The sequence below is a fragment of the Falco peregrinus genome, chromosome 5 (genome assembly GCF_023634155.1).
Source record: "Falco peregrinus isolate bFalPer1 chromosome 5, bFalPer1.pri, whole genome shotgun sequence".
Taxonomy (NCBI): domain Eukaryota; kingdom Metazoa; phylum Chordata; class Aves; order Falconiformes; family Falconidae; genus Falco; species Falco peregrinus.
Window position 1 is genome coordinate 3,567,994 of NC_073725.1, and position 25,349 is coordinate 3,593,342.

At 44.9% G+C, this 25,349-nt stretch overlaps 1 long non-coding RNA gene across 1 annotated transcript in view; it reads right to left on the bottom strand.

The window, feature by feature from the left end:
- Positions 1 to 25,250, bottom strand: part of LOC114012093 (uncharacterized) — a 40,149-nt gene extending 14,899 nt beyond the window's left edge. Inside the window, exons 1-5 of the long non-coding RNA XR_008747151.1 lie at positions 25,132 to 25,250; positions 22,851 to 22,920; positions 20,970 to 22,057; positions 18,935 to 19,098; positions 884 to 13,108 (exon numbers count right to left, since the gene is read on the bottom strand). This is a non-coding gene — a long non-coding RNA (uncharacterized LOC114012093). The remainder of the gene's footprint in view (positions 1 to 883; positions 13,109 to 18,934; positions 19,099 to 20,969; positions 22,058 to 22,850; positions 22,921 to 25,131) is intronic.
- Positions 25,251 to 25,349: the final 99 nt, after the last annotated feature.

The window sequence follows — 25,349 nt, forward strand, 5'->3', positions numbered from 1 at the left end:
TGAAATAGTGCAAGATGCAAAACTGTGAGGTTTTTTACTTACTGGATGGATTCATGGATTTACTACAAGTCCCTGAAACTTAAGCTCAGATTTGCAATGTTATTTTTGTCAGTCATGGTGAACAGTCACTCTTTCCCTGTTGCCATTCTCTTTTAAGCCTCATTGCTCAGCACTCAGACATCTTCTGAAAGATTAAAATGAGCAACGCTGGTGTGTTGTTCCCCCTAAATTTCTGCTGACAAACCCTGGCGACGTGTTAGAATATATTGTTGATGTTGGGCCACTGCCAGAGGATAAGCCAAGAAACTGCTGCAGGAAGCATCACCAGTCCTTACAGTTGAAATTATAGGAGTGAGTTAAATTCAACTTTGCAATCATTAGGCATGACTGCATACTTGCAGATGTAGCTAGGTCAGGGTCCTGGCTCAGGTCCTGGTTTCTGTCCTGCCTGAGCAGCACAGTTTCCAACCCAGGCTGCCAGAGGTCATTCAAGGACCACCACGACCTCACCAGTGTCTCTCCTGGGGACAGCTGTGCAAGTGAGCTCAAAGCTGCCCATACCCTCTCCCCTTAGGGGTTCTCTGTGAAAAGGTGCCCTCTTTTCAGCACTAGCTAAACCAGAGGCTAGAGTTTGCCATGTGTTAAGGAAGGATTTATGTCAGAATGAAAAGATAGCAATAATCCATCTAGTCCCACATTGCTTATTCCCACCCCTGTTCACCCCCTTCCCCCTCTCTTTGGCCCCTCTCCATCAGCAGCACAGGCACAAACCAGATCTGGAAACTGTTTCAGCTGAAATCCGTATCTCACTGTGTGTTTTGTTTGTTGGGGGCTTTCAGTTAGGTTGAATGCACGTCAAAATTCAGTCTAAGAAAAAACTTACCAGACTGTTCTCCAGTCTAGACTCACTTCTGTTGCCATTCCTTTGCTTCGGTCCAAAGGTACAGCACTTCTCCCCAAAACTTCAAAACAAACTGCAAGAAAATACCGAGGAGACATAAAAAAACCACCCTTGAACATCTCTACACAGACTTTTCTTTGATAAGTAGTTTGAAATTCACATGCTTGTGTAGTTCCTCTCTGTCACCCAAGGCTGGTGTGTGTAGTATATCGTCACAGGCTCACTGATGCAAGTGGCCATTCATAAACTCTGAAAAACGTGTCAGGCCAGAAGAAAAGAGACTGACAAACCATCTGCTTCTGAGCTGTAACAGGGTGACAAGGAGCTGAAGTTATACCAGATGCCCCAAACAGCTCAAGTCTTTAATTTCACAATTCGATGTAAGGGTCAATCCTTCAAGGTCTGTCCTAAGCAGGGTAGCAGCGCCCAGAGGATGAGTTTGTGGACTAGTGGGAGAAGGACACAGGCAGAAGGGCACAACAGCAAAGCAGCAAGCCATAATGCTCAGGTGTAAAAAGGACCAACCCGGGTGAGTTTAGGCTCCCAGTCAGCTCCTGGTCTCCTTCTGATGGCAGATCATCCACAATCTTGGGCAAGTGTCTCACCTCCTCATCTGTGAGGCTTATGAGGTTGTGCCAAGGAGAGTGCCCTAAGAAGACCAGGACTCTTACTGCCAGGATGACCACATCAGCCTGGGCAGAAGCCCAGAGAAGAGCAAAGAAAGCACCCTGGTTTCAGAAATTTGACCAAGAACAGTTGTAACACGCATGGGAGAAGGCCTTATCGCTGTTATTCATGCTTTTGAAAATCTCTCTACTAATTACCAAACACACTAGGAACATTATTGAATGGATCATCAGACTCCCTCACACAACAGAAGACTGAATGCAACCAGGAAGCAGAATTATACTTTTCTTGAGGAATTTTCAGTTCTCGGAAGTTATATGACTTTCATTAATCTTTACTGTGCATTAAGTAGCATGAATGGCAGAAAGAGAACAGAAAGATTTGAGATTTGACGGAGCAAACCCAGCAATACTAGCCTGATGGCAGCAAAGATGTTTCCTCAGCTGGAGGATGGCCTGAGGTCCTTATGCTTGCTTGACAAGGTGTTTAACTTTGCTATGCCAGTAGTGTTCCCTGCACGTTTTATATTGAAATAAAATAGCAAATCTAGCTGCCTTGTAATTTCCTCTTCAGGCAATTTATCTTCAGGGAGAATGACTACAAGCACGTTGAGGGCAAGCCTTTCTTTACAGTCTCATTCACTTTAGAGCCTCATGAGCTACCTGTACTTTATTAAGAGTTTCAGTATGGGTGATACTGTTACTAGAGCCATAATAACCTCAAAGTCCTTCAGGTGGACTGGACTTTTACATATATTCTATGTAGTAGTAGTATATATATACATATAGTAGTCGTAGTAATAGTAATAATGACAACAATAACAAACCAATGTCGGGTCTTTTGATAGATAGGAGTTTGAAAAACATATAAATACACCCCAGAGGCTCAAAATCAGTAAAGCAAATGTAGGAATAAATACATATTTATTATGCATTTAGCCTCTTGCTCTCTGGGATGCTTGTTTAAGGCATGGTGTGAGGGTGACAACGCTGCTATTGTATCCTCCCAATTGGACTGATGCTGTGAAACCACCTGCAGTACAGAACAGAAGCGGACAAATGGGATTCACTAATCGAATTTCCTTCTTTAGGAGGCTGGGAAATAGAATAGAAAGGTGGCGAGTTTGTCTGAAGAGGCTTAAGTAGGGGGTGAAAAAAGAGGTGAGGATCTTTTTGCTCTTCCTATCTCTAGGCAGAATCCTTCCCTGTCAGCCCCTTTGGCAGCAGCACATGCCCCAGCACCCGGGCTGGTGCAGCAGCCTGCGCGTGCACTGCCATTTTGTCCTAAGGGATGGGGAGGGTATTTTTTTTCCATTTTGGAGCAGTGGTAAAGAAAGCATTTCCTTAGCTGACTTGCACAGAGACTCCTGTATGATATTTGCATCTTCAAGTCCAAAGGAGAAGGTACTGAAAATGTTTGTCACAGTAAGATCCGTTCAATGCAGGGCATGAAGTGGATCTTTTTTGTGGAGTGAGGGGCAGAGGGATGTGTTTTAGCAGCTCCAAGAAAGTCCAGGAAATAGTTCTTGTATTGTCTAAGTAAACTTGCCTGAAATGACAGTGAAAATGGAAGAAGGATAAAGTGCTTTAAAATGGGAAAACTTTAGCTTCTTCGCTTGCCAAGATCTTCTTTTCTAAAACTATGTAAGCAGACAGGCCAAAATGAGAAAAGGGTTTGATTGAATTGGTTGGAGGGATGTTGTCTCTTTTTTTTTTTTTTCTTCAATTTCATTTTTAAGGTATGCATTAACTTACATGTCTAGCTGAAGTGGAAAGAATAATAAGGAAAACTTGCTCTCCAAAAACATGCACGTAACATGCAAGTGAGTTTGTTTCACGTTTTGCTTTTCTAGGTCTGGGGCCTGGAAATTGCATTTTCCTTTCTCAGAAGACTTAGCAATGCACTTTCCAAAAGCAGTTACAGTTTATCCTGTTTCTTTTTCAAAAGAATATGAAAAATACATTTTTAAGTGCCAGAAATCATTTACCAGCACTAACCGTTTAATTGCCAGACAAGTACCATAGGCTGGAACACTATTGTGAAGTCTGCAAAAAGAACAACATGAAGAATTAAGTATTAGGTGGCTTATTTAGCTTACAGCTGTTCTGCATTCTTCATGTGGTATTGTATGTCAGAGAATGACAGTTTTAATTTCCTTTGCTGATTTCTCTGTTTAGATCACTTTGACACAAATTACTGCTTTTACAAAAACATAGTCCAGCTGGAGGGCAAACATCTCTCCTAATAATTTTTCTTTCGTTTTTTTCTGCTGTTCCTTCACTGTGTATAGCAGAGGTGAAAAATCAAGTTGTGTAGCTTGAATTTTTTACAGTTATTTTGATATTTTTAGGCATTCAGGTGTAAAGTCTGGTCCCTAAATTACAAGGCTGTGAGTCTAGCTTAGCCTGGAGAGAATGATTTCATGAGGTGATAAAGAAATAGTGACTGGACTAAGCAGGATCAAGAAAACATTTAAAGCGTGAATTCAATTTCAATGGATCTTAGGCATACATTTTAACTTCTGCGTGCATTTAACTGTTGTCTTTTTTTAACATTTTTATTTAAATTTATTTATATTATAAATATTATATATTACATATAATAAATATATAATAAAATACTATTCTTGTTGTTGTTATTATTATTCTAAAATTTAAATTTAATTTAACTGCTTAACTGAAGCACAAACATCCCTGACCTTGAGGCTATGGAGTCTGTGCTTACTGGAGCCTATGCTTGCAACCCAGGTAATTACACTGAAGCAACTGATGCGTTATTATAATGCCTGTCATCCAGACATCAGCACAGCAAAATCTGACCCAGACGCTCCAACAGCCACTTGGACTTCCACACCTGGCAGCGCATCCTCGACTGGCCCCCTTTTACAAGGGGATTTTGGCAAAGACCTTGCTCACTACATGTTCGCTCAGGCCGGAATCTCCTGAAAAAGCTCTGTGCAGCCAAATGTTCCCAACGTTTCAAGCTCCACACTGTCCCCGGTCTTCTTGCCCAGGGAGACTGTCCTGCATCCAGTGTCACTGACAGTCCTTCCCCTGAGAGACACAATGGGGGACGCATCTGGCACTTTAGGTGATGCAACCAGGTCTCTGCTGGGTGGCATGAGAGGGGCAGGTCCCAGCGGTGGGTTGCAGACCTGGGTTGTGCCTTCTGGTGGTGCGTCTAGGCTACGGGTCCTTGCTACACGGCACCTGTTGGCCGCTGTAGAGTGCCACAGCTGTAATTTGGCACAACTGGTCAGAAAAACAACAAAAAAAGCTGTGGCAGTGCATGGCAAAGGTGGTAAGTACAGGTCTGGCTTGGGGTGATTACAAGGTAGGAACCACACAAGTCATCACTGAATGCAGTAGATTGGTTCAATAACTTCATGCCCAGGCTTTCCCGTTTCTTAGGCAGTTTGGCCAGGATTTGCTCGCCCTAAGTTAGGTGCCAAAAACATCTAATGCTACAACTTTGCTGGTGATTTAAGCGTGACTAAAACCATTCTCAGGCACTGAAGCCCATATTCACATGATTAAACCATTTCACCTTCCAGAATGGGTGCTCACAAACTGCCTGTTAGGAGTGGTCATTGATTGGTCCTAACCCCCAAAACCATACCAAAAAACTGGTTTGGAAAGTGATATTTGCCCTAGCCTGAAGTGGGGGCAGGTATCTTTTGATAAGTGAATGACACAGAGGCTTGAGTCTCCTTGCCCAGGGACACCCTCTGGCATCTTTACGAGTAGGAACACAGCCTGCCATTTTATTCGTTCTTCTCTTTCCCTCAGCATTCAAATCTCTCCTTCACCTGAAGCAATGTTGGCCTCCCCCAGTGAATGCACTTCAGGAACACAGCTGCCATCTGTAGTAATTATCCCTGCTTGTTAGATGTGTCTGAGGTCCCTGAGGTCCATCCACCGCGCAGCCCACATGAGGTTGGTGATGCTGCCAATGGCTGAGTCTTCATATAGTGCTTGGATGAAACCTCCCCCAGTCCCTGGGGGCTCGCTTCCAACCTGATCCCCAGGCACTCCCTCCCCTTTGCTGCCTCTGCACACACTGAGTTCAGACCAAACATCTTTCTCTCTCTTCCTCTCCACAGAGGACCGTGCACCGACCGTGACCCTTACCTCCTGAGGTGGCACTGGTCTTTGCAAGGCAGCGGCAGTCAGGTCCGGCACTGCATTCAAGCCCCTGCAGAGCAGTCCTTGCCATCCCAGAGGTAGTAGTTTTCCTTCACTGGTTTTTGGCAGCAGCACTGTCTTGCACGTTGCATCCTCCGCTAAGAGACAAGCCACAGCCAGAGGGCTCAGGAGTGGAGGACAACCAGTCCGCCTGGCAAAGGTGGATCAGATAGGGGAAGCTCTTTGGGATCCAAAGCAGGAGATAGATGCAGAAACCACACTGCAGGAGATAATTGCAGAGACTTCTTGTGACAGAGCACTCCTAAAGCTGAAAGGAGATATTGGAAGGGGTAGTAGCAAGGATGTATTCAAGAGTTGATCCTCAGAGACCAGAGGGGTCAGAGAAGGATGTAAAGCAAATGTTTAGCCACCTAGAGTATCAGTCCTACCAACTCTAACTGTGGTGAGAAGGACAGCACGTCCTGACAGGAAACGTGTGCAATGTAAAGGCATTATCAGAGGTGAACATCTGCAGCTGACTGAGGTGCTCGCTTATGAGACAGCTACTCTGTGTTGACCATAGTGGAAAAAGGAAACAAGTGCATGAGAGAAGCAGAAGAAAGCATTTGAGAATTCCTCTTCTGTACAAGCATGGACATGTTTCATTTTCCACTTGGCCTCTCTTGCAGTGTCCAAGTGCCAAGCTAGCATACTTCTCCATGGCCATGTTCTCGGGTGTCAGGCAATCCAACTGAAAGTGCCTGATGCCTTCTGGGTCTTCGAGCCACTAGAGACATGCCAGCTCATGCGCAGCTGCCTGCCTCTGGGCTATGAACACCCAGGGCATTTCCAAACAGTTCAAAGATTTTCCCCGGGGAGGTTTTTGTTTCAATGCCCAGACCTGTCACCCTGCCCGTGACCGTTCTAGGAGACCAGGGCATCTGCCACCTCAGCAAGCAGCCCCCCTGTACATGGCCCCCGCACACACAGTGTGCAGAGATCGCAACGCAGGCTGAGAGCAGTGACATTTGTGTGTGTGCTGCAAGTGACCTGGGTCACCCACGCAATGGAGACCTGAGAGGCAGCAGACTGCAGGGTACCAGGAGACAGAAAGCCCTTCCCTGGCTCTCCGTGAAAGGCTGAAGCAGTGCATTCACGTGCAAAACCAGAGAAAAGCTACAGGGAGAGGATCCCGAATTGTATACATCTCTCGTGTTTTATACACTGTCTTGCACCTTGCAGGTGTACAGACATTAAGACTTGCAGCTTTTTAGGGTGCATCCCATTGGCCATACCAGGAGAACTGGACCATGACTCAATGAAGGTTTATACTTATATTTTGGATACATACCTTAGGGCATGCTGAGGCTTAGTCACTGGAAATCACACAACTTATTGTGTACCTCTTTAGCATCAGAAGGAACAGTTGTAGCTCAATCTACAGATTACCAAAAGCATATGAAATTTTCCTTTTCAGATACAAACAAAAGCAGTGACTAAGATAGCCTTTCACATGAAAATATGTTTTACATTACCCGGTTTTTCACTTCTATGCTTATTTTTTGCCTGTTACTTCAATGTAAAAAAAAAAATAAATTGTTTTTAAAAATATGTTTTCCTGGGCATCCAATTATAATGTTTCTGTTAAGCTATGTATCAGCCCAGTCCTTGTGCATGTGTTTCTGTGTTAATAGTAGGTCTACTAGCCTAGGAGCCAAATTGCCTGCATTTATTTCAGTGGAATGACACTGACAGAAAATTGAGTTCCTGCTGTTCTGAGGGATGAATGGGCCTGATGAATAAACTGCCTTTTTCCCCTACAGATAGTCCTGCCAGGAGGCTCACTGGGAAAGAGGAAGAGTTAGGGAGGGCCGAGTCAAATTGTTGCTGACTGCCCAGGCTAGTGCCCTGTCTTTTGCAAGATCTGTAATTCCATGATTCAAAAATAAAAGTCAGGTCAAATTTGCTTCCCAACCTCATTTCACTTTCTAAATTATTTGTGAGAGGCTGTGCCATTGAACCTGCCAAAGAAATTCAGTTTTGCGCATCTCTTTAGCAAATCTGGACTTCTTCTGGTCTGCTCTTTCTCCTTCTTCCCTTTAATTCTCTTTTGATCCTCTCCTTTCCCCCCCACTCCTTTTTTACATCCTCATACTGCCTCAGCTGTACTAGTTTCATAGAAAACTAAGATTTTTTCCAACTCTCAGCACCTCTTTTTTTCATTACTTGGCCATTCTCAGCTCTCCTGAAAAATACCCTGAATCTTGTGAAAAATATGTTGAGGAAATGAGTGATAAAGACAACAAACAAATAATTTATGAAGTACCTCTGTATCAAAAAATTCTGAGAAGGCATTATTGATAAGCTGTGAGACCCAAATGCTGAAAGAGATGGCAAGATATGTTCTGTCTTGTCCCTGAACTTCTTCCATGTAAGGCCCACAGCCTGCAAAGAGCACCCTGGTCCTCAGGTTTCTTTCCTGCCTGCCTGCCTTGACAGCATTTTGGGTTTTGAGGACTTTTCCTTTCTCTCCTTCTGCTTCTCACTGATGTGTTGTGAAAGGTGCCTGGCAGCTTTTTCATTCTAATGGAGCACAGGATCATGCAGGTGGAAGGCACCCCTGGACATCATCTAGGCCACCCCCTTACTTAAACATCCCGTTCAAAGTGGGATCAAGTTGCTCAGTGTCTCGTCCAGTCAAGCTTTGTGCACCTCCAGGGATGGAGATTCAACAGCCTCTGGGCACCTGTGCCAGCGCTTGACCAATCCTACTGTGAAACTTTTTTTCTAGTTAGAAAATTTGTGCCATGGTTGGAAAGCACTTTCTCATTTGAAACACACATTTCTATTCACAGCTAGGTTAGTCCCGTGTGTTCATTGGTACCCTCTCTGGTATTTACACTGCTAATAGGAAGCAGTCTTGGTCCCCTCTGAGGCTTCTTTGCTCGACTAAACAGTGTCCACTTCCCAGCTCCTTTCCAGCACAGGGTCCCCCAGCTCCTTACCGGCACAAAGCTCTCCATCCCTCTGACCACCCTGGGCACCCTCAGTCTCAGTCCATCTTTGTAACGTAGGCAATTAGAAGAATAAGCAAAATTTAAACGAAATCTTACAAACGTCTTTGAATCAGGGCAGTAAGCTTCCCTCTTTCCTGCTGAATGTACCTCACCAGACCACTTTAAGATCACATTAGCAGCACATCCACCTTATACACCAGGGTCCTCCCCTTCCACAATTGTTTCCATACAGCATATTTGTGCCACCACCACACCCAGCTTATGAATTCCTTCCTCACCGCTTACTTATTAACACTTCGCAGTGCGCTCTGCCTTTTAGCCAGCCCTGTGCACACCTAATCCCTGTTTTCTCGCAGCTCCCTCATCACTGCATCCCACAAGACTGCATGAAAAGGCTTAACTGAAATTCCCAGGAAGGAAACATGTTTCCTTTGTGTAGGAAATAGATTTTCAAAGACTCTATTGAGCTGACACCATCCAACACTAAAGTCAGGTTTCACTTTATCCTGTTCCCTTCCCAACCTCTGCTTGTCCTTTCATTCAAAATTTTCTTGAGATCTTTGCATACTGTTGCAGTCAACTGTGTAAGATCCCCTGGGTCACCTCCTCTCTCCACCTGCTTAACTAAAGGGCCCAGGTCTGCTTTTCTTCATACAGATGGTGTTGTCCTCATGAGAGGTTTGAAACTAAGAATACTTGCTACCAGGGCTGTGCTTCCATGTACCAGTCCTGCCAAAATTCATAGGCAGACTTTGCCTCACAATATCCAGGAGTTTTTTTCTGGAAAAACGCCAGACTCACTGTATCTTGAACAGCAGAAGAGGCAGAAAAGTGAGGACACACTTGAGATCCAGAATGACTTACGGTCATCCCAAAAGTGTGCAAAAAGAGACACACTGAGAAATACTGGCAGTATGTTCATAGCTGTGGAGGCAGTAATTTCTTCGGCTATACCTCTAATGTCAGAGCTTATCTGTTAGGTCACGGGGATCCAGAGTGCTGCCATTGCTCTGTAGTTTCATTTCTGGATTTACTAGGTGGAAAAACAGTGAGCAGATGTGAAATTATGGATGAGGAGTTAGCTACCAATAGGCAAGATTTCAGTTTCCTTCTAATCTCTTTATTTGTTCAGACATGTCTGTTTACCCCAGTCGTGTTACCCTTTTCAATCAGCATTCCCAGCAAAACAGTTACCAGCACTGCTATTATAATACCCGTAGCTAAAATAGTTTTGCAATATGGGGAATATCAACAAGATGGATTTTGTTGGCCTCTTCACAATTTTCTTGAACTCTTCTTAAATACTTTTCGAAGTGGCAAAAATCCCTTGGTACAAGAGATGCCTATATAAGAAAGTCTTTTCTCCTGTAATCTTTAAGAAGTGTACATGTAGAAATAGATTTTTAAAAAATTTTAAAGTCACATTCCACATTTAAACAGTTCCACTTTCTAAGTTCAAATGCAGTCTTAAATAAAATCTCTGACCCTCTGCTCAAAACAATCTATAATGTCCTATTGCATGTCGAGTGGAAATTCTGAAATGTCATGCTAACAATCTAAACCAGACCTAACTCTTTTCATCTGCTCAGTCCCTTACAAAACCACCATTAAAAAAACCCCAAAACATTACACAAGAAAAAACTGCCAACAAGCATAACCCCAACCTTCTGTTGCAGCTCAATGGTAATAACCCTAAGCTTAAAAGCTAAATTTTGTGGGCACTGCTATTTGGTTAGGAAAAATGGCACCTACACGGTATGAATCGTCAAAAATTAGATTTATCAGTACTGTAAACTAACTGTAACGTATAAAATGCAGAAGACTGGAAAGTTACAAGTCAGCAGAGAGAAATGACGTAAAAGCGACAGGGTAGGAATGCTGCCGCTTGCCAGCTCCAGCTCCCCCTTGCTCCTGTCGCTGTCAGTATAGCTGACGTACAGCACAGCTAACCACCTACAGTACAGCACAAATACTGTCTATAGCATATAGAAATGTATGTGCTATAATAGGAATAAATAAATTAAATAGGAAAAAATTATGCTCCTCTTCTGCATCAGGAAGAGGCCGGCTGTGTCACTGAAGGTGATACTGGGGATGACGGGAGCTGTGGTTCAGGATGTCTGTCACTGTGGCTTCTTAACTATCTGCTTTGTGGCAGCGCTGGGCACGGAGCAGGCCCTGCAGCATGACGCAGGCAGGCCCCCAACCCCCCCCCCAAACCGGCAGCCCCTGGCCCCGGGGCATTTACGTTTGAGGTGTAACGTCACCCACACAACATTGCTACCAAGTTCCAGAGCAAGCGACATCATGAGCTGAAGGTCCCCTGCAGCCATCAGTTACATGTCACCTAATATACAGTAAGTTTGTAAATAGCCACCTCTTCAAATGTGCCCAATTTTAGCACAAAAAAAGCCCCAACATTCTGGGCTTTCATTTCTAATTCAGCTTGCAGTCAAGACAAGAAGGCTGAGCAGCCGTCACAGCGATCTGTCCTGCAATTTGGAGGTGCCAGGGACCACTCCTGATTTTTCAGAGCATTCTCAGCTAAAAAGGACTATTTTCTATTTCATGTAAATAACTTCTGGTTTAGTAAAACCATTCCAGGTTACTGAAGGGAAAAAAATGAAGCTGATGCAAAACTGTCACTCATATATCTTTTACAAGACTGCAGAGTAGCCTTGCCTTGCAGCAGTTTAACTTAAGGATGCTTTTCATGCGACCTTTTTCTTCCTGATAAACTCTTGCTTGAGAATGGCAGGTTAGAAGTACGAAACCAAAGACAAATGAGAAAAATAAAACAGGAAAGAGCAGAGGTAGAATAAATACCTGCAGAAACTGCTCCAAAGGACTTTGCCAGTGCTTTACCAGGAAAAAAATAAATATTGTCTGATGCTAACCAAGAAAATGGCATCCCATGGCTTTTTCAGCCCAGGTCAAAGTCAGGGCTACCTGAAATTGTCTGCACTCTGGTGTGATGCTGTATTAACACTGAAAGGCAGCCTGCCGCATCTGCACAAAGAACATCCCAGGCAAAAGGTGATTTGGGGGAAAAGACATTCTGGTGAAAGAGAACCTAAGCGCGGGGTAGGGTGGTTGTTTGAGGTTACAATAAACATACATATCAATAGGGAATTAATAGCAAACTTCAGGAGTATCAAAAGACACTGTACTGTGGGACTACAGCTTCCTACAGATGACAGGAGGAGCTATTCAGGAAAAGGCCCTTATTGAACCAATTAAAAATGTTTGAACATTTTTTTCAAATTAAAAAAAAATCATCTATTTCAAAATCTTTGAAAGAAAGTATCACTTCTAGCAAGTGGCCACAGAAAATGTATTTCAAAACAAAAAGCTTGTTATTCAAAAAAACCTGGGACTTTTGGAGTTATGAAATGTCATGGTCCCGTTGTGTACTTTGTGACATTTAATCCCTACACTCTTCTTGTTACTCCAGGCTATGTCAAGATTACTAGCGCTTAAGGGGCTAACTCAAAGGAATAAGTTGCAGAACAGGCAGAGTGACTTTGTCCCCTGGCAAAGAAGTCTCCCACGTCAATGGCAAGCAAAGCTTTTCAAGCAGATATCATCTAATGTTCCTCCTTTTCTGATATGATCTGACTTGCTTTCTTCCTTGTGGCAGCTCAAAAAATTAGGTCTATTTCTTCCTGTGCCAGACTTTGTTCTGATAGTACTACTTCCAGAGAAGTTTTCTCGATGCTTGAGAAGGAGATGAGGCTCAGAAGAGGGTGAACAAATTGTACAGAGAGTAGGAGGGCTAGAAGCCACTTCCAACTTTATCCATTTGTCTGTCTTTTACACGAAAAAAAGTGCCAGGTTCATAATGAGTTCAATAGAAAGAAATGTTGTCATTGAGTTTACCCTCTTACAGTAACTTTACCACACCACTGAGAAAGTTTTAAAACAGCTTTTCCTCTGTGTGACACTGATCTCTCTCTTTTGAGAAGCAGTTATTTGCATTACCCCTGTGACCAGTTCTCTGAAACAATATACAAGAATTTTCTCAGGAAGGCCACAATAAAGAAGCTATGAAACAAAAAATGATGGAATTCTAGGGATGTTAAAGGAGCCTCCCATGCATTTCTTATCATCCTCAGAAGCCAGAAAACATCAGCTTTGTTTTGCTGTTTGTAGGCTTTTGATTCTACAGAGTTTCTCGGTAGACCAAGAGCAGTGGGAGCTCTGGCTACACCATCTATCTGCATACCAATGCTCCTTGCAAAAGCTCTGCTTTCCAGAGGTTCGGAGGTCATGAAATCTGCAGTCTAAAGGATCCTGCAACCCCATCGCATTGCTTAGTAGAAAAAATTATCAGCTGTGGCCTTACCCTTTCAGATGGCAAAGCATGCACTGACAGTGATCTGTGGCTGCAAAACTCTTCTGCTTGACTCTCTTTTCTCTTTCATTAGGGATGAGAAGCCCTGCCAAAATCAGTGGAGTTACAACAACATAAAACATGTGCAATGTCTTTCCATGGGCAAGGGGGTAGGGCTGGCTAAAAAGACCATTCAGGGAACAGCAAATAGGTCCAAAATATAATCTGGAGCTGAAAGCAGGTGGGGAGATGAAAGTCCTCATGAATTGAAATTGAATTTGGCTGCTAGGTTTGCCTGGTAATAAAAAGTGATGAACAAGTCAATGTCTTAAAACTTTCCATTTTTTTAAATCTGATTTCAAGAGTATGCGTTGCTTTGGAGAGGTGAATGTTTTGAGATGAGGTGAAGCACTTTTCATCTTCAGCACAAAGCCACAGTAATTTTAATTTGTTATTGATATAGCCCTAGGAGTCAGGCATTGCAGCTGCCTCCATCATACTGACACATGCATTTGAGCAGACACACAGTGACTCAGATCACAGAACAGATCCCAATGAAAACTGTTTTTTATTAAATTCCTTTAGTGGCTTAGTTTCGAACTACATCCTCTCCCCAGTCTGACACACATGGGAGATGGTGAGAAAAAGTGACTCGGGGCAGAAGTCAGACTACGGACTGGCAGTGACACTTTTTGGTAGCACCTTTCTCACATTGGTACCCATTTGGAAGCACATTCCCACTCCCCAAGAGTTAGCTTTTGTTCAAGGGCTCATTGAAAGAGCTTTAGACTGGATTTGAAGGGAGAAAGGGATAAAACCAGGCTCACTACAGATAAGCTGGGGGGGGCACACCAGTGTTGGAGGGATAGTGTGCTAGCTAGGTCCTTTGGTCTGCCGCCTCAGTGGAGGTAGGGGGTGGAGATCTATGCGGTAACAAAGACACAAGGGTTATTGATGCATTAGAAACCAGGGAGCACCTGAGAACGGTAAAGCAGGAATTAGGGTTTCTGCCCAGAAAAAGGTGGCAGGATCAACAGCCCAACTGAAGTGCATCTACACCAACGCACACAGCACGGGCAACAAACAGGAGGAGCTGGAAGCCGTTGTGCAGCAGGAAAACTATGACATAGTATGACAGAAACACAGCGGGCTGCCTTGCACAACCGGAGTGCTGCGATGGATGGCTGTAACCTCTTCAGAAGGGATAGGCAAGGAAGGAGAGGTGGTGGGTAGCCCTGTATGTTAGGGAGCATTCTGATTGTCTAGAGGTTAACGATGGTGATGATCCAGAGCTTTGGCTGGAACTTGGGGAAAAAAGGGAGAATTTATGACCCTTGGAAGAAGGGGCGGACAACTCAGGAGGACTATAAGGATGTCATGAGGTTATGCAGGGAGAAAATTAGAAAATTACAAGGGCCAAAGCCCAGCTAAAACTTAATCTGGCTACTGCCATGAAAGACAACAAAAACTGTTTCTGTAAATACATTAGCAACAAAATGAGGGCTAAGAAGAATTGCCATCCTTCGTTGGATGCAGGGGGGAACATAGTGACAAAGGATGAGGAAAAGGCTGAGGTACTTAATGCCTTCTTTGCCTGTAACTCCTTTAACAGTAAGACCAGGTGTTCTCGGGGTACCCAGCCCCTGAGCTGGCAGACAGGGACACAGAGAAGAATGAAGCCCCCACAATCCAAGGGGAAATGGTCAGCGACCAGCCACACCACTTAGACACACACAAGCCTATGGGGCCAAATGGGATCCACCCAAGGGTATTGGGAGAGCTGGTGGAGGAGCTCACTGAGCAACTGTCCATCATTTATCAGCAGTTCTGGCTAGCTGGGGAGGTCCCAGGTGACTGGAGGTTAGCCAATGTGATGCCTACCTATAAGAAGGGCCAGAAGGAGGATCCAAGGAACTACAGGCTTGTCAGTCTGCCCTCAGACATGGGGAAGGTTATTGAGCAGATCACCTTGAATTCCATCACGAGACATAGAGGACAACCAGGTGATCAGGCCCAGCCAGCATAGGTTTATGAAAGGCAGGTCCTGCTTGACCAACTTGACCTCCTTCTATGACAAGGTGACGAACCTCGTGGATGAGGAAAAGGCTGTCGATTTTGTCCACCTAGACTTTAGCAAAGCCTTTGACACAGTTTCCCACAGCATTCTCCTGGAGAAACTGGCTGCTCATGACTTGGACGGGTGCGCTCTGCACTGGGTAAAACACTGGCTGAACGGCCGAGCCCAAGGAGCGGTGGTGAATGGAGCTCAACCCATCTGGTGGCCGGTCACAAGGGGTGTTCCCCAGGGCTCTGTGCTGGGGCCAGGCCTGTTTAATGTCTTTATCAACGATCTGGATGAGGGGATCGAGTGCACCCTCAGTCAGTTTGCAGGTGACACCAAGCTGGCCGGGAGAGTTGATCTGCTGAGGGCAGGAGGCTCTGCAGAGGGGGCTGGGCAGGCTGGGCCGATGGCCGAGGCCACTGTGTGAGCTTCAGCAAGGCTGAGCGCGGGTCCTGCACCTGGGTCACACCAGCCCCACAGAGCTACAGGCTCGGGCAGGAGTGGCTGAGAGTGCCTGGTGGGAAAGGACCTGGGGTGTTGGTCCACAGCCAGCTGAACATGAGCCAGCAGTGTGCCCAGGTGGCCAAGAAGGCCAACAGCAGCCTGGCTTGGATCTGAAACTGTGTGGCCAGCAGGACTAGGGGACTGATCGTCCCCCTGTACTCGGCACTGGTGAGGCCACAGCTCGAATACCGGGTTCAGTTTGGGCCCCTCACTGCAAGAGGGACGCTGAGGTGCTGGAGCGTGTCTAGAAAAAAGGCAGCAAAGCTGGGGAAGGGTCTGGAGCACAAGCCTTCTGAGGAGCAGCTGGGGGAACTGGGGCTGTTCAGCCTGGAGAAAAGGAGGCTCAGGGGAGACCTTACTGCTCTCTACAGCTACTTGAAAGAAGGTTGTAGCGAGGTGGCTGTCAGTCTCCTCTCCCAAGTAACAAGCGATAGGACAAGAGACAATGGCCTCAGGTTGCACCAGGGAGATTTAGATTGGATATTGGGAAAAATTCCTCCGCCAAAAGGGTTGTCAAGCACTGGAACAGGCTGCTCAGGGAAGTGGTTGAGTCACCATTCCTGGAGGTATTTAAAAGGGGTGTAGATGTGGCACTTGGGGACATGGTAGACTAGGCAGTGCTAGGTTAATGGTTTGACGTGATGACCTTAAAGGTCTTTTCCAACCTAAACAATTCTATGATTCTATATCAGCTCATAACAGTTGTGGAACCACATGTTAAATGTCAGGCAGAAAAGAGCAGATTTTACTAAACAGGTATGTGGCACCCAGGCTAAATAGGAGACAAAGTAATAGCTAAACAGATGCATAGCAGTATCCAAGGGATGTCTTACATATGACTTAAAAAAATGAGTAGAATATAAAATTTTTGAAAGTAGCAATTTCACAAAATGTATAAAACATGCAGCGTCACACCAGAAATTTTGTATAGACTATTACAAGCACATAATGAAAGCACTGAAATGAAACACAAAAGTTAATTTATCCTTTCCTAAAAGTGCCTGCACTTCTGACCAAAGTCTTTGCTCTCTGTTCGCGTTTGCCAACGGTTACTGCATTCACACGGAATAAAGAGAACACACGTTGCTGTATTCACGTAGACATGTTTTAAAAGTCCAAGCACTTCATCCCGACAAGTCCAGACAAGCAGTATCAGAAGAAAGTAGACCATAGAAATCCCAAGATGTATTTCTAAATAACAATGACGAATATCAAAGTAAGAGCAGCAGGGAGTGACGTTTGATGCTGCAGAGCTGAAGTACAGAGGGAGATACCCAGCGTGTTCCCTCTCCGCACCAGAATTGCCATTGTCACGTATAACTTCAGGCATAGGGAAGAGCCAGGGGGTTTCGGATCTGAGTGGTTCAGCCAGCCTGCTTCTGGTTTTTATTTTTAACTTTTGGTTTCACATATATTTTTAACGTCAGCGGGGAAAACGGAGTACATTCTGCATTTGGTACGAATGATACCAGGGACTTTACAGCGAGCAGTGCCTGGCTGGGGCAGGCAGAGCCACAGTGTTCCCCTGCCAGCCACGAGCAGACCCCCTGCCAAGGAGGGTTTGTTGGATGAGGAGATCTTGCACCAGTCTGCAAGAAGCTCCAGGGAGAGGAGCTTTTTTCCCTCAGAAAGCAAGCGTCTCTCCCAGGCAGCCAGGACCCTTTTCTGGGAAGGATCCAACATCCAACCCTCCTCGGTTTCACCTCACAGACCGACTCTTCTTCCTCTCAAAATGCAGCCCACAGAGGAAGCAAGGCCCTCAGCCCTGTCCAGGCTTACCCAACAGCTCTGAGGTCAGGGTGCTCCCTGGGAATCACTTTCTATTTCTGCCCAAAGGCCAAATTTCCTGTACTACATATTTGAGCAAACATCACTTGGAATCCGGGTCAACCCACCAAGGTGTTACACGGACTCCTGACCTTCTCTTTCTGACAAAAAATGGTTCACTTTAAGAAGATGGATTGGAAAACATCTTGGCCAAGATTATTCTTAGGAGTTGGGGGACTTTCCTGTAAAGAAGCAAATCTGGGTTCATAATCCCTTTAGATAGGGAAGGGATATGATTCAACATCTCCCACATCCTGCTTGAGCAATCTAAAATGAAAACACCAAACTATCTAATTGGCCATCTGAAGGAAAAATCTAGTTGGACTTAGACCACTTGAACCCTCAGGTGATAGGATCAAAAGCCTTATAGCCAGCCTGGTTCTCAGGATACTTTTGCTTTAATAACAGCGGTGTGGTAAGAGTGAAGATTAGAGGTTACCTTTCACAAATTTAGTTTAGAACAATAAAGGAGTTTGCTAGAACTCACCCAGAAAGGAAGAAAGATCCAAAACCCCAATGATAAGGTACTTTCTGAGTAGTGATACTCAGGTTTCTCAACAAGATTGCAAGGCCAAATGTATGACCAAAGTGACAAACTACAGCAGCTCTACCATGTCACTACAGGATCCTTGAGCTAGAGAAAACCTTCATGAAACCGCACAATAATTATTGCAGGTGCCTAACGCATTTTGGTTTTCTAGTTACTCATCTCCTAAGATAAATTTCCAACATATATATACTGCTAATGAAACGTTATCTCCCAAGAGGAACATACTGAAGCCTTGCATCTGAATCTGGTGATGGAGTTACAATACTTTCATCAGTGGCCTTGTTAAGCAGTACTACCACATTATAGCACATGTAAAAGCCCTCCAGCTGGACAGTCTAGGTGTCTATTATATTCAGATGGGATATAAATTGCATCTGCCCACATCCAGCTGTATTTCCCTATTCTAAGCTCTGATGTAGAAATAAAGCTCTCCGAAGCATGAGGAGTACTACCTCTTACGCCATTTTGCATACAGTGGCAAAAATAACCGCTGACACCACCCAACTTCTGTTCTCAGTGCAGAAAGAAACTACTGCTATCCAGGAAAAAACACAAAAATATCATTAAGTGACTTGGGTTATGCGTAGGCAATTTATAAATTCACAGAAAGGCAGTCAACAAGAAAAGCGGAACGAGGATGCGCGGCTAAATGTCGAACTGTGTGAGACAACAGTTTGATAAAGAGATTATGGGCACCAAGAATTCAGGCATGAATGAGGGTAAACACATTTAGATCTACAGATGTTTCATTGAGCAACACATTGAACTTTTATGTAAGAGTGAAATAGATCCAATGGTTACTGAACTGAACTAGACTTGATACGCGTTCACGAGCGTGATTAGATAAACACTGACAACCCTTCACTTTCCTCTGGCATTGAGCAAGCTCCTCAGAGAGAGAACTTGCTTTTTGAATGCTTTGTAAAACACAATCTACATCTAACGTACTATGTTAAATATAACAAACGATAAATATAACAAATACTTACACCATTCAGGACCTCCCATACGCTCAGGCTCCTCATTGTGTTCTTTCCAGCGTCATCATCTTCCTCTGGGACAGAAAAACTTCACACTTCTCTTTCGGCACACAACATCTTCAAATGTTCATCTTTCATCCTCCGAAGAGAGCTCAAAGGAAACCAAGAAGTTCCTTAAACACAAGTGGAATTTACAGTCAATTTATTTGTAAAAGGGGACCGAGATTTTTCATAGAAGCACAATGCAACAGTAATTTAAAACACAGTACTCATAAATGGGATCCTTGTCAAAACAGCGTGTTGCCATAGTGGGTGATGATCACAAACAAGCCAGATACAACAGTTAGCGTGCAAGTATCGTGCTTGTGAAAGGCCAGAGGCCACCGGGGTATTTCTAACTCAGCCAGTTCTCTGCTCTGGTGCCTCATGCAGCCCTACGAAGAGGCATCACCCACCATACCAGGCACACTGCGTTGTGACGAAGACAAAGCGAGAGCTACCTTCCTTCCATGAGAAAGTCTGCGGAATCACTTCCCGATGGTGTTTGTCAGTGCAGCCACAGCAGCAAAGTGCTCCTAGTACAAATCTACATTCACTGTTGGGTGTTACAGTATTCCAATTCTGGAGTTAAAATGCCTGCAATCATTTTGATTTGAAGGAGATGCATCTATTTAAAGTGTCCTGTGGCATTCGGATAGTCCCCAAGAACAGTTATCTCCAGGACGTCTTTCGCCTGCAGGACTGCATACCTGGCAGCCTGGAAGTAGACTAGAGAAGACCACAGCATGATATCTCTTCTTGAGATTAAGCAGATAAAGCCAAAAATCAGGGCATAACTTAAAGTTAAGTAAGATTTTTTCCTCCAAACCTCTGATTTAGCTTAAGGCATGGAAATTTGTGGCATTTGCGTATAATGCACTCATGAAAAAAATATTTCAGTCTATCACTACACATCCTAGTCCTGTTGAAAAATAACGCAAGCCTGCTTTTAGGGAAGAAAAATGAGCAATTCCACAGCTTTTCATCAAAAAATCCCCAAACATCTCTGCAGTTTCCTGGCAAACAATCAACAGAGAAGAGAAGAACTTCCAAAGCTGCAAAAGCTCAAGGCCATCGGTCAAGTGCACCAGCACTCTTTGGTGATGTGCAGCTTCTCAAAGCGATGTTTGCTTATGAGAAACATGAACACAGGACATTAATGACCTGTTCAACCTGTTCACCTCAAATACAGCGCAGGGCAGCTTGGTTTAACATTCACACATTCAAGCTCTTAGCGGAGCCAGTGCTGACCATTAATTTGAAAATGCATGGGCAAAAAATAATTCCAGTTTTTGAAGCTTGGGATTTTTGATGGACTGCTGAAGACGATACTACTCCTAATGCTTCAGACCATGGAAACCCCAGAAAATGTAGGGACATGTAAGCATTTACAGACCTTGTAATGTCAGTGAATGCTCAATAGAAAGATTCTTAAAAGAAATGAACTCTAGAATGGGTGAAGGGTTCACATCTTGATGGACTACAAAGAACTCATCTCCCCTTTTTACAAGATCTGTAGGATCTCAAGATCTCTTATTCCAAGTTTTGAGGGATTCAACTTAAAATATGTCAGGGGAACTGGACATCAGCTTTCCACCTCATTCAAGACATTTGGAAGTTACTTCTTTAGTCATTCTCACGATCTCACTTGAACAGTCTACCAGCAATTGGCATTTTCTTCCACAGATAAACCTAACACTTTTTGTAGAGTCATAGAACGGTTTGGGTTAGAAGGGACCTCAAACATCCCTAGTCCCCATCCCCCTGCCATGTGCAAGGACATTTTCCATGAGACCAGGCTGCTCAAAGTCCCATCCAGCCTGGCCTTGAACACTTCCAGGGATGGGGCACCCACAGCTTCTCTGGGCAGCCTGTTCCAGTGCCTCACCACCCTCATAGTGAAAAATGTCTTCCTAATATCTAATCTAAATCTATCTTCTTTCAGATTAAAACCATTACCCCTTGTCCTGTTGCTACAGGTCCTACTAAAAAGTCTGTCCCCCACCTTTCTTTTAAGCCCCCTTTAAGTATCGAAAGGCAGCTGTAAGGTCTCCCTGGAGCCTCCTCTTCTCCAGGCTAAACCACCCCAACTCTCTCAGCCTGTCTTCATAGGGGAGGTGCTCCAGCCTCTGATGAGCTTTGTGGCCCTCCTCTGGACTTGCTCCAACAGGTCCATGTCCTTCTTATGTTGGTTGCCCCAGAGCTGGAATGCAGTACTCCAGGTGGGGTCTCACAACAGCCCAGCAGAGGAGCAGAATCACCTCCCTCAGCCTGCTGGTCACGCTGCTTTTGATGCAGCCCAGGATTCAGCTGACTTTCTGGGCTGCAAGCGCACACTGTCAGGCTGTCAGGCCATGCTGAGCTTTTCATCCACTGGCACCCCTAAGTCCTTCTCTGCAGGGCTGCTCTCAATCCCTTCTCTGCCCAGCCGGTATTGATGCTGGGGTTTGCCCTAACCCAGGTGCAGGACTTTGCGCTTGGCCTTGTTGGACTTCATGGGGGTTGCACAGGCCCACCTCTCAAGCCTGTCAAGGTCCCTTTGGATGGCATCCCTTCCCTCCAGTGTGTCAACTGCACCACTCAGCTTGGTGTCATCAGCAAATTGGCTGAGGGTGTGCTCCATCCCACTGTCCATGTCACCAACAAAGATGTCGAACAGCACTGGTCCCTGTACTGACCCCTGAGGAACGCCACTTGTCACCGATCTCCATGTGGACATTGAGCCATTGACCACAACTCTTTCAGTGCAACCACCCAGTCAGTTCCTTATCCACCAAGTGGTCCACCCATCAAATCCATGTTTCCACTTTAGAGACAAGGATGTCATGCGGAACAGTGACAAAAGCTTTGCACATGTCCAGGTAGATGACAACAGTTGCTCTTCCCTCATCCATCAAGGCTGTAACTCCATTGTAGAAGGCCACCAAATTTGACAGGCATGATTTGCCCTTAGTGAAGCCATGCTGGCTGTCACCAGTCACCTCCTTATTTTCCACGTGCCTTAGCATAGTTTCCAGGAAGATCTGCTCCATGATCTTGTCAGGCATGGAGGCGAGACTGACCGGCCCGTAGTTTCCCAGGAGCAGTGGTTTCCTGTTTTACAGAAGAACACACATTTTTAGTTATATTCCTTCTTTTATCATCAACAGTACAATTTGAAGGCATCATCTCAGAATAAGCTTTAGTGGTCTGTATTACTATTGTAGAAAAGTCAAGATTATTAGAAAGAAAAAACGGTCAAACCAAACACACAAATAAATCAGTGGAATATACTGCAGCTCTAGTAGTTCTCCTACTTTATTAAAATACCATATTTTTCCATCTAGGAATGCCATTTATATAGCCATTTAGTTGACTCGGCATTCAGCAAGCAAGGTCTCCTGCTGCTGCCAGTAGCACTGGGTTTTACCGCAGCCCCTGGTGGGATTGCTTGCAGACCTGTCTGATGGCTGAGAGAAGAGGGGTGACAAGCTATGACCGTGACAGCTCTGCAGCCTGCTGAATTCTTCAGTGGCCACTGCATTCTCCTGAAAACAGCCTCCTGTCTGCAAATCTCCCAGGTTATCAGCAGCAAAAGTGGCGTGGGCTTGCTCCCAGGCAAAACAATTCTAGAAGAAACAGCACCTGCTCTCGAATGGGTCTGTGAGTTGCCACACTCATCCTAGAAAACAGAGTTGGACACATGGGACGATCTGGATAGGCTCCCTGGCTACAAACCCACCTCCTCAACTAATCAGGAGTAATTTTCATGTGTGGACAGTCTGAGGAGATTTTTTACAACATCCAGAACTGGCCCCTCTGCTCCCACAGAAATGTACAATGGTAATGCTCATTGCTCAGAAAGAAGGAAAAGTTGGATAAACACTGAGAATTTCTGAGATCTCACCTTAGGAAGGTTTTGTATGTCAGGATGCAGCCATCTGGTTTATAGTATAAACGATAAGAAAAAAAAGCACCTGTACAGGGAAATGAAGAACAATAGCAATAAAAGGATACAAGAACAGCAATCGGCAGTATATACAATATATACTGTATGGAGGAAAGAGATTCCTCTGTATCTAGAAATCATACCTAATGAGTCTCAGTGATACTACTTATACATTTTAAAGTACCAACAGGCAAATCTCCTGACCTGCAGCTAACCCACGAGCAAGTGCTGTTTGTTCGGAGCTTACTACATTTTGAACATGGCTACTGATGAATTGGAGTAACTCAGTGTAGTACAGTAGAATTAACCCCCTTTAAGCCCTCTCTAAACTTTAACCATTATTATAGATAGATCAGTGCCAAGTATTTCTTTTATGTGCAGCATCAATTAAAAAAAAGTAGTTTTCCGTAAGAAACTGTCTAGAGTAATAGCAGAAGTATTTTAATACTATTGTGTAAATTCTAGTTCCTCCTTCCCTTGAATGCTATGCTTTGTCCTAGATTATCAAATTGAGTTTATAAGGCATTAATGAGCAACCTCCACTGGAGCATGTAAGTATATTCTGTACTTTTGAAAAGTCACGAGGACAATCATATCACAGAATAAGCAAAACCCCAAAAGGAGCCAATAATAACTGAAGGTTTAGAGACATTTGGATGAGGAACAACAGCAGAAATTTCCTTTTATTTCACTCGGAAGATGTAACTACGCACATCAGCAAGACTGATCCCTGTATAAGAGTCATCAGCACAAAAAGGTTCTCTGGAAATTGCTAAGGAACAGACATTTCCATGGCACAAGGAGAAACAGACTTACAAAATCAAAAATGACAGAGCCACAAACAAAGCTAACTTACAGAAGGTCTGCTGAAAAGATATTATGGAGGAAAGGTAGCCTTCTACTAAGTTTTGGTGATTTTAGGAATAGTATTTTCAGTTAGGTTAGGTAAAGGAAAAGTTAATAGCCTATGGGCCACCTGGCAGTGGAAGGAAATCCGTGTGCTATCACAGACGGAAAGAGAGGGAGGCAGGAATTGCCATCCCAGCTGCATCTGCCCCTGATGGCTATCAGAAGGCAAATATCGGACTTGTCAGGAGCATTGAGCTCATCTGGTCTGGCTGTTTTAATCCTTTGGCACCTTGCAATCGTGTCTTTTAATTTGATACTCGTCAAACATACCACGAGTGGTATGCTTTATTCTTATGCCCAACACCGCAGACCTGGCAAGGGTCTAACAGAAGATTATATAGCTATAAAGCTAACTATACAGAGGTTATTGCTATGGCTCCCTTCTGCCATGCTCAGGGAACTGGCTGAGATGGATTGCTGCCGTTGAAAATCGCTCTCTCACACTTGTGTTTCAGCACTAATCTCTCTCCACTGGGCAGAATTACAGCAGCTGCCTTTCCGCTGCTGGCAGAATGAGATACTAAGTAAAAAGCCAGTAGTACCCTGCTTCTTTCCTGAAGCTCTCTACCCAGGCTGTTCTTAGAAAATGAGTTAGCAGTGTCTGTTCTTTTGAAAGGGGAGAGTCCAAATGAGAATGCCCAAGTACAGCCCTTGCATCACCTCACTCTCTCTCTCTCTCTCTCTCATGCCCTACATTCTCTTCTCCCCAACTCTGTGCCCTCCTCTTAGCACCTCCAGAAGCAGAATCAGGTCTTCCTCTGGCCTTCCTTCCAGCAGAAAACGGCACCAATTTAATTTTAAATAAAAAAGTCCCTTTGGCCAAAATCAGTTCAAGCCATTCCAGAAGTTCAATGCCAGCGTGCCTTGCAGTTTGACTCGGTCCAGACTCTACAAGACTGAGCCAAATGAGGACACTTGCCTGGGGTGAAGAGCCCCTCTGTGAAAGGTTAGAATTCCCACCACACCTCCCGGGCAGGCAGAGATAAGGTGGCAGATAACGGGGACCTTCCCGGCATTTCCTGCAGCCACCCTCCCGCAGGAGCTGGCTGTGGTCCATTCCTGTGCATTTAAAGTGTTCGCACGTGATGTATGTCATCCTACTCATACCTAGCTCACAGGGAGAGCGGCAACTTAGCACTTACACATAGCCAGCACCTAAACACATGCATTTAGTTTCACGTAAGTAATAAACCCAGCTAAAATATAGAGGTAAATGCACACAATACGACAGGTATAAAACATTAAAAACACACGAGAACACATGAAAACAGATAAAGTGTGTAGCTACAGAGGTAGGTAGGTAGGTAGGTAGGTAGGTAGGTATGGTTACCGAGACTTTCTGTGCGGCTAGAGTCGGCGGGCTCGCAGGCTGCCGGGGCTGCACCGGGTGGCCGCGGCCCCAGCCCGCCGGGCCCAGGAGAGCCGGTGGCGGCGGCGGGGGTAGCCCGGCCCGCGGGGCCAGGTGAGCCGGCGGCGGGGCCAGGTGAGCCGGCGGCGGGGGTAGCCCGGCCCGCAAGGAGTTACCGTGCAGGAGCGCGATGACTTCAT